General features: G+C 49.0%; 7 non-coding genes across 7 annotated transcripts; 4 read left to right on the forward strand and 3 right to left on the reverse strand.

Annotated features, from left to right (window-relative positions):
• The first annotated feature begins 454 nt into the window (after positions 1-454).
• On the forward strand, positions 455-527 carry trnak-cuu (transfer RNA lysine (anticodon CUU)). Its single transcript has one exon. It is a non-coding gene; the product is annotated as a tRNA-Lys (tRNA).
• Positions 528-3,315: 2,788 nt separating this feature from the next.
• On the reverse strand, positions 3,316-3,398 carry trnal-cag (transfer RNA leucine (anticodon CAG)). The gene has a single exon. It is a non-coding gene; the product is annotated as a tRNA-Leu (tRNA).
• Positions 3,399-4,570: 1,172 nt separating this feature from the next.
• trnak-cuu (transfer RNA lysine (anticodon CUU)) lies at positions 4,571-4,643 on the forward strand. Its single transcript has one exon. It is a non-coding gene; the product is annotated as a tRNA-Lys (tRNA).
• Positions 4,644-7,431: 2,788 nt separating this feature from the next.
• Positions 7,432-7,514, reverse strand: trnal-cag (transfer RNA leucine (anticodon CAG)). Its single transcript has one exon. It is a non-coding gene; the product is annotated as a tRNA-Leu (tRNA).
• A 1,172-nt stretch (positions 7,515-8,686) lies between these two features.
• trnak-cuu (transfer RNA lysine (anticodon CUU)) lies at positions 8,687-8,759 on the forward strand. The gene has a single exon. It is a non-coding gene; the product is annotated as a tRNA-Lys (tRNA).
• Positions 8,760-11,547: 2,788 nt separating this feature from the next.
• Positions 11,548-11,630, reverse strand: trnal-cag (transfer RNA leucine (anticodon CAG)). The gene has a single exon. It is a non-coding gene; the product is annotated as a tRNA-Leu (tRNA).
• Positions 11,631-12,802: 1,172 nt separating this feature from the next.
• trnak-cuu (transfer RNA lysine (anticodon CUU)) lies at positions 12,803-12,875 on the forward strand. The gene has a single exon. It is a non-coding gene; the product is annotated as a tRNA-Lys (tRNA).
• Positions 12,876-13,075: the final 200 nt, after the last annotated feature.

Below are 13,075 nucleotides of genomic sequence, written 5' to 3' on the forward strand. Positions count from 1 at the left end.
AAAGCACTAAAACACTGCAAAACTGAACTCGGGAAAATCATACTGGGAGCTCTGAGCGATGTCTGCATCCAAGCCATCCAATACGGACTCTGAAACCTTGGAATATCAACACTATGATGCGCTACCTTTTACCTGGAGCAAAACGATGGAATTAGAAGAATGCTTACCGCAGGATACAACTGTGCCGCTGTTATTTGGAGCACGGTTTTCACTTGCATGAAAACTACAGCAGAACGTAGAAGGATGATCACTGAGGAGTCCACGCGGGCATGCTGAGGAGATTGTAGGTCGTACATTTCAATGATTACTGACATTTGCGCTGCTGGAGGTACAGTAATCAACAAAGAACAGGGTGTGCTACTCTCGAATCCGGTCAGCACATGATGAAAAGCCAGGAAGTATACCTTGTCAAATTGCCGTCAACAGGGACAAGTTAACCACCAGCTCCACCGGCGCCCGGCTAGCTCAGTCGGTAGAGCATGAGACTCTTAATCTCAGGGTCGTGGGTTCGAGCCCCACGTTGGGCGGTGCCCGTCTCCTTATTAACAAAGTTTCCCGCTCATCCTTGAACCTCTTACACCTCGATGGTACCGAGCACTGCGTTTTAATGCACAGGTGTGATCAAACCGAGATGAAAAGGGCGTATCTAGCTCCTTGCCCGAGAGATAAATCAAGGGTTCCGCAGATAATCCCTTGGCTCCGGTCACCCGGACGCAGATAGGAGCTGCAGCCATCATAACTTGTATGAAAACTAAGAAGAGCTCCTGTCTATTTACAGTTTCATTTACTCTAGCGTTTCCTTAAACATTGCGTGTACGAAGGCTAAGAAATTGGAGAGCTATTCTAATACAATAACTATTAGGAATCTTTTGGGCATAACAGTTTCACTGTGATTTTGCAGGTAACACGTACGTTGGGAAAACATTTTGAACGCGATCAATAACCGCACTGGAAAAATGTGGGAAAGAAAGGGCGAAAAGCGACTCTTCAACATGTGGAAATATCTTCCTGAGCGGAGCCCTCTTCTCGAAGCTCAACACTCTGCAAGAGTCACTTCTCCCAACTTGCGCCCGCAGGTTTCCGTAGTGTGCCTGCAAAGAGCCATCCGCTTGAGACAGGTGCACCTCCCGATTTCATTGAACTAAGCTAGATGCACAATTTCTAATGCAGCCTTCATCACAATAGACAGTTCATTTCTCGAAAGCTTGTCGTAAAAAAAGGAAACAAAGAACGAAAACGTATAGCTGACAATCTTCTGAAGATGCAGATTCAGCTTTGGGGAAATGGACATTTTATGTATGCAGATGCTTTTCAAGCGCTGGTTTTAGAACGTCGCTGTGCTTCCAGCATCCTTTTCAGCCTTCTAAACTGGCTACCGAGGTGCCGATCACATTGTAAAGCGGTTGAGAGGCCGGAGCTGCTCAAACCGCTCTTGCCGTTTCCCATCAATCAAAAGCACTATGTTGTTTCTTTGTATGGAAAGCTTTTCAAGTCTGGCATCGACACGCACCTTTCCTGAAACGTCCAAAAGGTGAATGCTTCGCAAAGAAATCCAGTCTACCTTCAGGGGGCATGATGTTGAAATCGGAATGAGCCCTGGGTGGGCTTGAAGCAGCAGCTGTTCAGTTAAGAGCTGCACAGAAACGCACCCCGCTTGCTTTGTATCATTCGCAAGTTTGTGGTTAAAGAGTAAAAAAGGCTGGAATTCTTCTGCCAGCCGGCAGGATTTCTTCTGCACTCACCCAGAAAAGCCAAGAATTGTATTTCATCTTTCGCAAGCTGTATTTTCCAGGAGGAGAATGAATACTTGCATTAAACTGAATCAAGCCGACAGAGACGCACAGCCGTTGTTTTTCTCCATGGGAAGTTTTTCGTTAAGGAAAAACACCGTTGTCATTTTCTTGCCAGCCGGCGGTATTTCTTGTGCAGCGATGAGCCAGATTTGTATTTCGTATTTCGCAAGTTGTGTGAATTTCTTGAAGTTGAAAGTGAATTCGCTCCAGAAAAGAAATGTCCAGTCGCATGAAAGCCGTGGCTGTTTGTTAAACCGCAGGACCTGAGCTTGCGTTCTGTTTCTCATGGCGTTCGCAAAGGCGATTCCTGCCTTTAAAACTGCTGTGTCTGCGACTGAAAGTGGCGTGTGTCGCAGCTTCTAAAGTCTTGTTGACGCTCCTCGATGTTGCTTTCTCTCTGCCTAAGGAAGTTCGATTGTCGCGTCGGAACGGGGAGACCTAATCCTTCCAGCTTTAAGCCACCCTTCAGTCTTCTGAAGGGTGTCCGAGTGCTAGCATGTCATTTGGCTTTTTTGGGGGGGAAACGGAGAGCGACATTGAAAAAGGTTACCGCCGCCGCCTCGCCCTCCGTGTTAAATGATCGCAAGCCGGCGGCGGCGGCGCTCCCTATAGTCGTGGCCGAGCGGTTAAGGCGCTGGGCTAGAAAGCCATTGGGGTCTCCCCGCGTCGGCTCGAATCCTGCCCACTACGGCGCCCTTCTCCTGTCGCTTCGGCCTGCCCAGAAAAAGGCGGAGTGCCGTTTCTCTCTTCCTGCTTCTTGTACAAACGCTAAATCGCTTGGACCTGCTGCCTTGGAAGTAATGTCTTCAACATCCACCAGTGACATTTCACAGCTGGAAGCACACTGCCACGCTTTTGGCATTGGCATGTCTTGCGCCCTACTTCCAGCCTTTGAAGACCTAAGTATTCAAACTGAAAGAACCGGCTGAATGAGTGTTTGCAGTGCACCAGGAGGAGCAGGGACCATAGCATTGGAGGGGTGAGGATGGCGGAGATGGAAACGTTTTCATGCGCTCCTCTGGGAGGAATGAAAAGAAAAGACGAAACCGGAAACAGTAGTAGCCGCAAGAGGAAGTGTCTTCAAGCGCCAAGCAAGCGCTCCTCGTTAGTATAGTGGTGCGTATCCCCGCCTGTCACGTGGGAGACCAGGGATGGATTGCTTGACGGCGAGCCAGGTTGCTTTTCTCCCATCAGATTCCAACCGCTAATGCTAACGCAGTGTGTGGGAGCTTACATGCTTTTCCTTTCCCGTCTTTTTCGGACGACTATTCCAAAGGGGTAACCTGAAGGAATAGGGGCCTGAAGACACGAGGCATTCTTAAACCAGCACTGGGCTGCACGGCCTTCTGTTGTGATCAGGTTATATTCGAGTCAAAAAGCCAGAGCATCCGCTTCCATCCTATGGAGCACGAGCTAAATCGGAAGAGGCAGGGGATACACCTACGCCTATCGGCGCACGTTCCCCGCGGCAGGCTGCTTCACCCATTTGCACCCGACTGGAGACGGCACTGAGCAAGCTTTTTGTCAGGAGTGGGATTCGAACCCACGCCTCCAGGGGAGACTGCGACCTGAACGCAGCGCCTTAGACCGCTCGGCCATCCTGACGCGGGCCCCCTGTCCCGGGGCGGTCTGATGAGCCACCGCGATCCCACTACGCTCCTCGAGTATCGCACTGTTATTAATACTACAGTGTGACTCCAGCATTAAAATGTTTGGAAAATGTGTCGGCTTTTATAATCCAGTGTAGAGCAGCATGTGATGATTTGTGCTACAACACCAAGCGCTCAAAGTGACGTCTGCGTTTGTCGTTGAAACTTTCAACTCTTTCATCACTTATGTAGGAAATAAAAAGAGCAGTTGTGCGCCACACGCAGAGAGGCTGTCAGCAGAGTGGCGCAGCGGAAGCGTGCTGGGCCCATAACCCAGAGGTCGATGGATCGAAACCATCCTCTGCTACATGTGTCCTATGCACGATTCATAAGCGTGCCATTAGGTTAGCAAAGTGCCTTCAAATAGTCTGCATCTCCCTTTCTTTAAATTCTGTCCTGAGTTTCTCTCTCGTGTGTGTTTGTGCAAGCTTGACACTTGCGGGACTCTTTAATCTTCACCAATACGGAGATGACCAAATGTGTCTTCGGTTGTTCTGAGGTCTTTGATAGTTTCTTTGAAAGCTTCAACTGAACCTCGAAATCGAAGCAGTTATGTTTATATTGATTTCTCGCGTTAATCATTACGAACCAGGAACAGCCAGCACACTCGGTCGCATTAGTAATTATGTCACGTCTCTACTTAGCAGAGCATTCAAAGGCCCACTGGAAGTAGTAAAGCACTAAAACACTGCAAAACTGAACTCGGGAAAATCATACTGGGAGCTCTGAGCGATGTCTGCATCCAAGCCATCCAATACGGACTCTGAAACCTTGGAATATCAACACTATGATGCGCTACCTTTTACCTGGAGCAAAACGATGGAATTAGAAGAATGCTTACCGCAGGATACAACTGTGCCGCTGTTATTTGGAGCACGGTTTTCACTTGCATGAAAACTACAGCAGAACGTAGAAGGATGATCACTGAGGAGTCCACGCGGGCATGCTGAGGAGATTGTAGGTCGTACATTTCAATGATTACTGACATTTGCGCTGCTGGAGGTACAGTAATCAACAAAGAACAGGGTGTGCTACTCTCGAATCCGGTCAGCACATGATGAAAAGCCAGGAAGTATACCTTGTCAAATTGCCGTCAACAGGGACAAGTTAACCACCAGCTCCACCGGCGCCCGGCTAGCTCAGTCGGTAGAGCATGAGACTCTTAATCTCAGGGTCGTGGGTTCGAGCCCCACGTTGGGCGGTGCCCGTCTCCTTATTAACAAAGTTTCCCGCTCATCCTTGAACCTCTTACACCTCGATGGTACCGAGCACTGCGTTTTAATGCACAGGTGTGATCAAACCGAGATGAAAAGGGCGTATCTAGCTCCTTGCCCGAGAGATAAATCAAAGGTTCCGCAGATAATCCCTTGGCTCCGGTCACCCGGACGCAGATAGGAGCTGCAGCCATCATAACTTGTATGAAAACTAAGAAGAGCTCCTGTCTATTTACAGTTTCATTTACTCTAGCGTTTCCTTAAACATTGCGTGTACGAAGGCTAAGAAATTGGAGAGCTATTCTAATACAATAACTATTAGGAATCTTTTGGGCATAACAGTTTCACTGTGATTTTGCAGGTAACACGTACGTTGGGAAAACATTTTGAACGCGATCAATAACCGCACTGGAAAAATGTGGGAAAGAAAGGGCGAAAAGCGACTCTTCAACATGTGGAAATATCTTCCTGAGCGGAGCCCTCTTCTCGAAGCTCAACACTCTGCAAGAGTCACTTCTCCCAACTTGCGCCCGCAGGTTTCCGTAGTGTGCCTGCAAAGAGCCATCCGCTTGAGACAGGTGCACCTCCCGATTTCATTGAACTAAGCTAGATGCACAATTTCTAATGCAGCCTTCATCACAATAGACAGTTCATTTCTCGAAAGCTTGTCGTAAAAAAAGGAAACAAAGAACGAAAACGTATAGCTGACAATCTTCTGAAGATGCAGATTCAGCTTTGGGGAAATGGACATTTTATGTATGCAGATGCTTTTCAAGCGCTGGTTTTAGAACGTCGCTGTGCTTCCAGCATCCTTTTCAGCCTTCTAAACTGGCTACCGAGGTGCCGATCACATTGTAAAGCGGTTGAGAGGCCGGAGCTGCTCAAACCGCTCTTGCCGTTTCCCATCAATCAAAAGCACTATGTTGTTTCTTTGTATGGAAAGCTTTTCAAGTCTGGCATCGACACGCACCTTTCCTGAAACGTCCAAAAGGTGAATGCTTCGCAAAGAAATCCAGTCTACCTTCAGGGGGCATGATGTTGAAATCGGAATGAGCCCTGGGTGGGCTTGAAGCAGCAGCTGTTCAGTTAAGAGCTGCACAGAAACGCACCCCGCTTGCTTTGTATCATTCGCAAGTTTGTGGTTAAAGAGTAAAAAAGGCTGGAATTCTTCTGCCAGCCGGCAGGATTTCTTCTGCACTCACCCAGAAAAGCCAAGAATTGTATTTCATCTTTCGCAAGCTGTATTTTCCAGGAGGAGAATGAATACTTGCATTAAACTGAATCAAGCCGACAGAGACGCACAGCCGTTGTTTTTCTCCATGGGAAGTTTTTCGTTAAGGAAAAACACCGTTGTCATTTTCTTGCCAGCCGGCGGTATTTCTTGTGCAGCGATGAGCCAGATTTGTATTTCGTATTTCGCAAGTTGTGTGAATTTCTTGAAGTTGAAAGTGAATTCGCTCCAGAAAAGAAATGTCCAGTCGCATGAAAGCCGTGGCTGTTTGTTAAACCGCAGGACCTGAGCTTGCGTTCTGTTTCTCATGGCGTTCGCAAAGGCGATTCCTGCCTTTAAAACTGCTGTGTCTGCGACTGAAAGTGGCGTGTGTCGCAGCTTCTAAAGTCTTGTTGACGCTCCTCGATGTTGCTTTCTCTCTGCCTAAGGAAGTTCGATTGTCGCGTCGGAACGGGGAGACCTAATCCTTCCAGCTTTAAGCCACCCTTCAGTCTTCTGAAGGGTGTCCGAGTGCTAGCATGTCATTTGGCTTTTTTGGGGGGGAAACGGAGAGCGACATTGAAAAAGGTTACCGCCGCCGCCTCGCCCTCCGTGTTAAATGATCGCAAGCCGGCGGCGGCGGCGCTCCCTATAGTCGTGGCCGAGCGGTTAAGGCGCTGGGCTAGAAAGCCATTGGGGTCTCCCCGCGTCGGCTCGAATCCTGCCCACTACGGCGCCCTTCTCCTGTCGCTTCGGCCTGCCCAGAAAAAGGCGGAGTGCCGTTTCTCTCTTCCTGCTTCTTGTACAAACGCTAAATCGCTTGGACCTGCTGCCTTGGAAGTAATGTCTTCAACATCCACCAGTGACATTTCACAGCTGGAAGCACACTGCCACGCTTTTGGCATTGGCATGTCTTGCGCCCTACTTCCAGCCTTTGAAGACCTAAGTATTCAAACTGAAAGAACCGGCTGAATGAGTGTTTGCAGTGCACCAGGAGGAGCAGGGACCATAGCATTGGAGGGGTGAGGATGGCGGAGATGGAAACGTTTTCATGCGCTCCTCTGGGAGGAATGAAAAGAAAAGACGAAACCGGAAACAGTAGTAGCCGCAAGAGGAAGTGTCTTCAAGCGCCAAGCAAGCGCTCCTCGTTAGTATAGTGGTGCGTATCCCCGCCTGTCACGTGGGAGACCAGGGATGGATTGCTTGACGGCGAGCCAGGTTGCTTTTCTCCCATCAGATTCCAACCGCTAATGCTAACGCAGTGTGTGGGAGCTTACATGCTTTTCCTTTCCCGTCTTTTTCGGACGACTATTCCAAAGGGGTAACCTGAAGGAATAGGGGCCTGAAGACACGAGGCATTCTTAAACCAGCACTGGGCTGCACGGCCTTCTGTTGTGATCAGGTTATATTCGAGTCAAAAAGCCAGAGCATCCGCTTCCATCCTATGGAGCACGAGCTAAATCGGAAGAGGCAGGGGATACACCTACGCCTATCGGCGCACGTTCCCCGCGGCAGGCTGCTTCACCCATTTGCACCCGACTGGAGACGGCACTGAGCAAGCTTTTTGTCAGGAGTGGGATTCGAACCCACGCCTCCAGGGGAGACTGCGACCTGAACGCAGCGCCTTAGACCGCTCGGCCATCCTGACGCGGGCCCCCTGTCCCGGGGCGGTCTGATGAGCCACCGCGATCCCACTACGCTCCTCGAGTATCGCACTGTTATTAATACTACAGTGTGACTCCAGCATTAAAATGTTTGGAAAATGTGTCGGCTTTTATAATCCAGTGTAGAGCAGCATGTGATGATTTGTGCTACAACACCAAGCGCTCAAAGTGACGTCTGCGTTTGTCGTTGAAACTTTCAACTCTTTCATCACTTATGTAGGAAATAAAAAGAGCAGTTGTGCGCCACACGCAGAGAGGCCGTCAGCAGAGTGGCGCAGCGGAAGCGTGCTGGGCCCATAACCCAGAGGTCGATGGATCGAAACCATCCTCTGCTACATGTGTCCTATGCACGATTCATAAGCGTGCCATTAGGTTAGCAAAGTGCCTTCAAATAGTCTGCATCTCCCTTTCTTTAAATTCTGTCCTGAGTTTCTCTCTCGTGTGTGTTTGTGCAAGCTTGACACTTGCGGGACTCTTTAATCTTCACCAATACGGAGATGACCAAATGTGTCTTCGGTTGTTCTGAGGTCTTTGATAGTTTCTTTGAAAGCTTCAACTGAACCTCGAAATCGAAGCAGTTATGTTTATATTGATTTCTCGCGTTAATCATTACGAACCAGGAACAGCCAGCACACTCGGTCGCATTAGTAATTATGTCACGTCTCTACTTAGCAGAGCATTCAAAGGCCCACTGGAAGTAGTAAAGCACTAAAACACTGCAAAACTGAACTCGGGAAAATCATACTGGGAGCTCTGAGCGATGTCTGCATCCAAGCCATCCAATACGGACTCTGAAACCTTGGAATATCAACACTATGATGCGCTACCTTTTACCTGGAGCAAAACGATGGAATTAGAAGAATGCTTACCGCAGGATACAACTGTGCCGCTGTTATTTGGAGCACGGTTTTCACTTGCATGAAAACTACAGCAGAACGTAGAAGGATGATCACTGAGGAGTCCACGCGGGCATGCTGAGGAGATTGTAGGTCGTACATTTCAATGATTACTGACATTTGCGCTGCTGGAGGTACAGTAATCAACAAAGAACAGGGTGTGCTACTCTCGAATCCGGTCAGCACATGATGAAAAGCCAGGAAGTATACCTTGTCAAATTGCCGTCAACAGGGACAAGTTAACCACCAGCTCCACCGGCGCCCGGCTAGCTCAGTCGGTAGAGCATGAGACTCTTAATCTCAGGGTCGTGGGTTCGAGCCCCACGTTGGGCGGTGCCCGTCTCCTTATTAACAAAGTTTCCCGCTCATCCTTGAACCTCTTACACCTCGATGGTACCGAGCACTGCGTTTTAATGCACAGGTGTGATCAAACCGAGATGAAAAGGGCGTATCTAGCTCCTTGCCCGAGAGATAAATCAAAGGTTCCGCAGATAATCCCTTGGCTCCGGTCACCCGGACGCAGATAGGAGCTGCAGCCATCATAACTTGTATGAAAACTAAGAAGAGCTCCTGTCTATTTACAGTTTCATTTACTCTAGCGTTTCCTTAAACATTGCGTGTACGAAGGCTAAGAAATTGGAGAGCTATTCTAATACAATAACTATTAGGAATCTTTTGGGCATAACAGTTTCACTGTGATTTTGCAGGTAACACGTACGTTGGGAAAACATTTTGAACGCGATCAATAACCGCACTGGAAAAATGTGGGAAAGAAAGGGCGAAAAGCGACTCTTCAACATGTGGAAATATCTTCCTGAGCGGAGCCCTCTTCTCGAAGCTCAACACTCTGCAAGAGTCACTTCTCCCAACTTGCGCCCGCAGGTTTCCGTAGTGTGCCTGCAAAGAGCCATCCGCTTGAGACAGGTGCACCTCCCGATTTCATTGAACTAAGCTAGATGCACAATTTCTAATGCAGCCTTCATCACAATAGACAGTTCATTTCTCGAAAGCTTGTCGTAAAAAAAGGAAACAAAGAACGAAAACGTATAGCTGACAATCTTCTGAAGATGCAGATTCAGCTTTGGGGAAATGGACATTTTATGTATGCAGATGCTTTTCAAGCGCTGGTTTTAGAACGTCGCTGTGCTTCCAGCATCCTTTTCAGCCTTCTAAACTGGCTACCGAGGTGCCGATCACATTGTAAAGCGGTTGAGAGGCCGGAGCTGCTCAAACCGCTCTTGCCGTTTCCCATCAATCAAAAGCACTATGTTGTTTCTTTGTATGGAAAGCTTTTCAAGTCTGGCATCGACACGCACCTTTCCTGAAACGTCCAAAAGGTGAATGCTTCGCAAAGAAATCCAGTCTACCTTCAGGGGGCATGATGTTGAAATCGGAATGAGCCCTGGGTGGGCTTGAAGCAGCAGCTGTTCAGTTAACAGCTGCACAGAAACGCACCCCGCTTGCTTTGTATCATTCGCAAGTTTCTGGTTAAAGAGTAAAAAAGGCTGGAATTCTTCTGCCAGCCGGCAGGATTTCTTCTGCACTCACCCAGAAAAGCCAAGAATTGTATTTCATCTTTCGCAAGCTGTATTTTCCAGGAGGAGAATGAATACTTGCATTAAACTGAATCAAGCCGACAGAGACGCACAGCCGTTGTTTTTCTCCATGGGAAGTTTTTCGTTAAGGAAAAACACCGTTGTCATTTTCTTGCCAGCCGGCGGTATTTCTTGTGCAGCGATGAGCCAGATTTGTATTTCGTATTTCGCAAGTTGTGTGAATTTCTTGAAGTTGAAAGTGAATTCGCTCCAGAAAAGAAATGTCCAGTCGCATGAAAGCCGTGGCTGTTTGTTAAACCGCAGGACCTGAGCTTGCGTTCTGTTTCTCATGGCGTTCGCAAAGGCGATTCCTGCCTTTAAAACTGCTGTGTCTGCGACTGAAAGTGGCGTGTGTCGCAGCTTCTAAAGTCTTGTTGACGCTCCTCGATGTTGCTTTCTCTCTGCCTAAGGAAGTTCGATTGTCGCGTCGGAACGGGGAGACCTAATCCTTCCAGCTTTAAGCCACCCTTCAGTCTTCTGAAGGGTGTCCGAGTGCTAGCATGTCATTTGGCTTTTTTGGAGGGGAAACGGAGAGCGACATTGAAAAAGGTTACCGCCGCCGCCTCGCCCTCCGTGTTAAATGATCGCAAGCCGGCGGCGGCGGCGCTCCCTATAGTCGTGGCCGAGCGGTTAAGGCGCTGGGCTAGAAAGCCATTGGGGTCTCCCCGCGTCGGCTCGAATCCTGCCCACTACGGCGCCCTTCTCCTGTCGCTTCGGCCTGCCCAGAAAAAGGCGGAGTGCCGTTTCTCTCTTCCTGCTTCTTGTACAAACGCTAAATCGCTTGGACCTGCTGCCTTGGAAGTAATGTCTTCAACATCCACCAGTGACATTTCACAGCTGGAAGCACACTGCCACGCTTTTGGCATTGGCATGTCTTGCGCCCTACTTCCAGCCTTTGAAGACCTAAGTATTCAAACTGAAAGAACCGGCTGAATGAGTGTTTGCAGTGCACCAGGAGGAGCAGGGACCATAGCATTGGAGGGGTGAGGATGGCGGAGATGGAAACGTTTTCATGCGCTCCTCTGGGAGTAATGAAAAGAAAAGACGAAACCGGAAACAGTAGTAGCCGCAAGAGGAAGTGTCTTCAAGCGCCAAGCAAGCGCTCCTCGTTAGTATAGTGGTGCGTATCCCCGCCTGTCACGTGGGAGACCAGGGATGGATTGCTTGACGGCGAGCCAGGTTGCTTTTCTCCCATCAGATTCCAACCGCTAATGCTAACGCAGTGTGTGGGAGCTTACATGCTTTTCCTTTCCCGTCTTTTTCGGACGACTATTCCAAAGGGGTAACCTGAAGGAATAGGGGCCTGAAGACACGAGGCATTCTTAAACCAGCACTGGGCTGCACGGCCTTCTGTTGTGATCAGGTTATATTCGAGTCAAAAAGCCAGAGCATCCGCTTCCATCCTATGGAGCACGAGCTAAATCGGAAGAGGCAGGGGATACACCTACGCCTATCGGCGCACGTTCCCCGCGGCAGGCTGCTTCACCCATTTGCACCCGACTGGAGACGGCACTGAGCAAGCTTTTTGTCAGGAGTGGGATTCGAACCCACGCCTCCAGGGGAGACTGCGACCTGAACGCAGCGCCTTAGACCGCTCGGCCATCCTGACGCGGGCCCCCTGTCCCGGGGCGGTCTGATGAGCCACCGCGATCCCACTACGCTCCTCGAGTATCGCACTGTTATTAATACTACAGTGTGACTCCAGCATTAAAATGTTTGGAAAATGTGTCGGCTTTTATAATCCAGTGTAGAGCAGCATGTGATGATTTGTGCTACAACACCAAGCGCTCAAAGTGACGTCTGCGTTTGTCGTTGAAACTTTCAACTCTTTCATCACTTATGTAGGAAATAAAAAGAGCAGTTGTGCGCCACACGCAGAGAGGCCGTCAGCAGAGTGGCGCAGCGGAAGCGTGCTGGGCCCATAACCCAGAGGTCGATGGATCGAAACCATCCTCTGCTACATGTGTCCTATGCACGATTCATAAGCGTGCCATTAGGTTAGCAAAGTGCCTTCAAATAGTCTGCATCTCCCTTTCTTTAAATTCTGTCCTGAGTTTCTCTCTCGTGTGTGTTTGTGCAAGCTTGACACTTGCGGGACTCTTTAATCTTCACCAATACGGAGATGACCAAATGTGTCTTCGGTTGTTCTGAGGTCTTTGATAGTTTCTTTGAAAGCTTCAACTGAACCTCGAAATCGAAGCAGTTATGTTTATATTGATTTCTCGCGTTAATCATTACGAACCAGGAACAGCCAGCACACTCGGTCGCATTAGTAATTATGTCACGTCTCTACTTAGCAGAGCATTCAAAGGCCCACTGGAAGTAGTAAAGCACTAAAACACTGCAAAACTGAACTCGGGAAAATCATACTGGGAGCTCTGAGCGATGTCTGCATCCAAGCCATCCAATACGGACTCTGAAACCTTGGAATATCAACACTATGATGCGCTACCTTTTACCTGGAGCAAAACGATGGAATTAGAAGAATGCTTACCGCAGGATACAACTGTGCCGCTGTTATTTGGAGCACGGTTTTCACTTGCATGAAAACTACAGCAGAACGTAGAAGGATGATCACTGAGGAGTCCACGCGGGCATGCTGAGGAGATTGTAGGTCGTACATTTCAATGATTACTGACATTTGCGCTGCTGGAGGTACAGTAATCAACAAAGAACAGGGTGTGCTACTCTCGAATCCGGTCAGCACATGATGAAAAGCCAGGAAGTATACCTTGTCAAATTGCCGTCAACAGGGACAAGTTAACCACCAGCTCCACCGGCGCCCGGCTAGCTCAGTCGGTAGAGCATGAGACTCTTAATCTCAGGGTCGTGGGTTCGAGCCCCACGTTGGGCGGTGCCCGTCTCCTTATTAACAAAGTTTCCCGCTCATCCTTGAACCTCTTACACCTCGATGGTACCGAGCACTGCGTTTTAATGCACAGGTGTGATCAAACCGAGATGAAAAGGGCGTATCTAGCTCCTTGCCCGAGAGATAAATCAAGGGTTCCGCAGATAATCCCTTGGCTCCGGTCACCCGGACGCAGATAGGAGCTG

This window comes from Lepisosteus platostomus, chromosome 26, assembly GCF_059453375.1.
Source record: "Lepisosteus platostomus isolate fLepPlt1 chromosome 26, fLepPlt1.hap1, whole genome shotgun sequence".
In the NCBI taxonomy this organism is placed as follows: domain Eukaryota; kingdom Metazoa; phylum Chordata; class Actinopteri; order Semionotiformes; family Lepisosteidae; genus Lepisosteus; species Lepisosteus platostomus.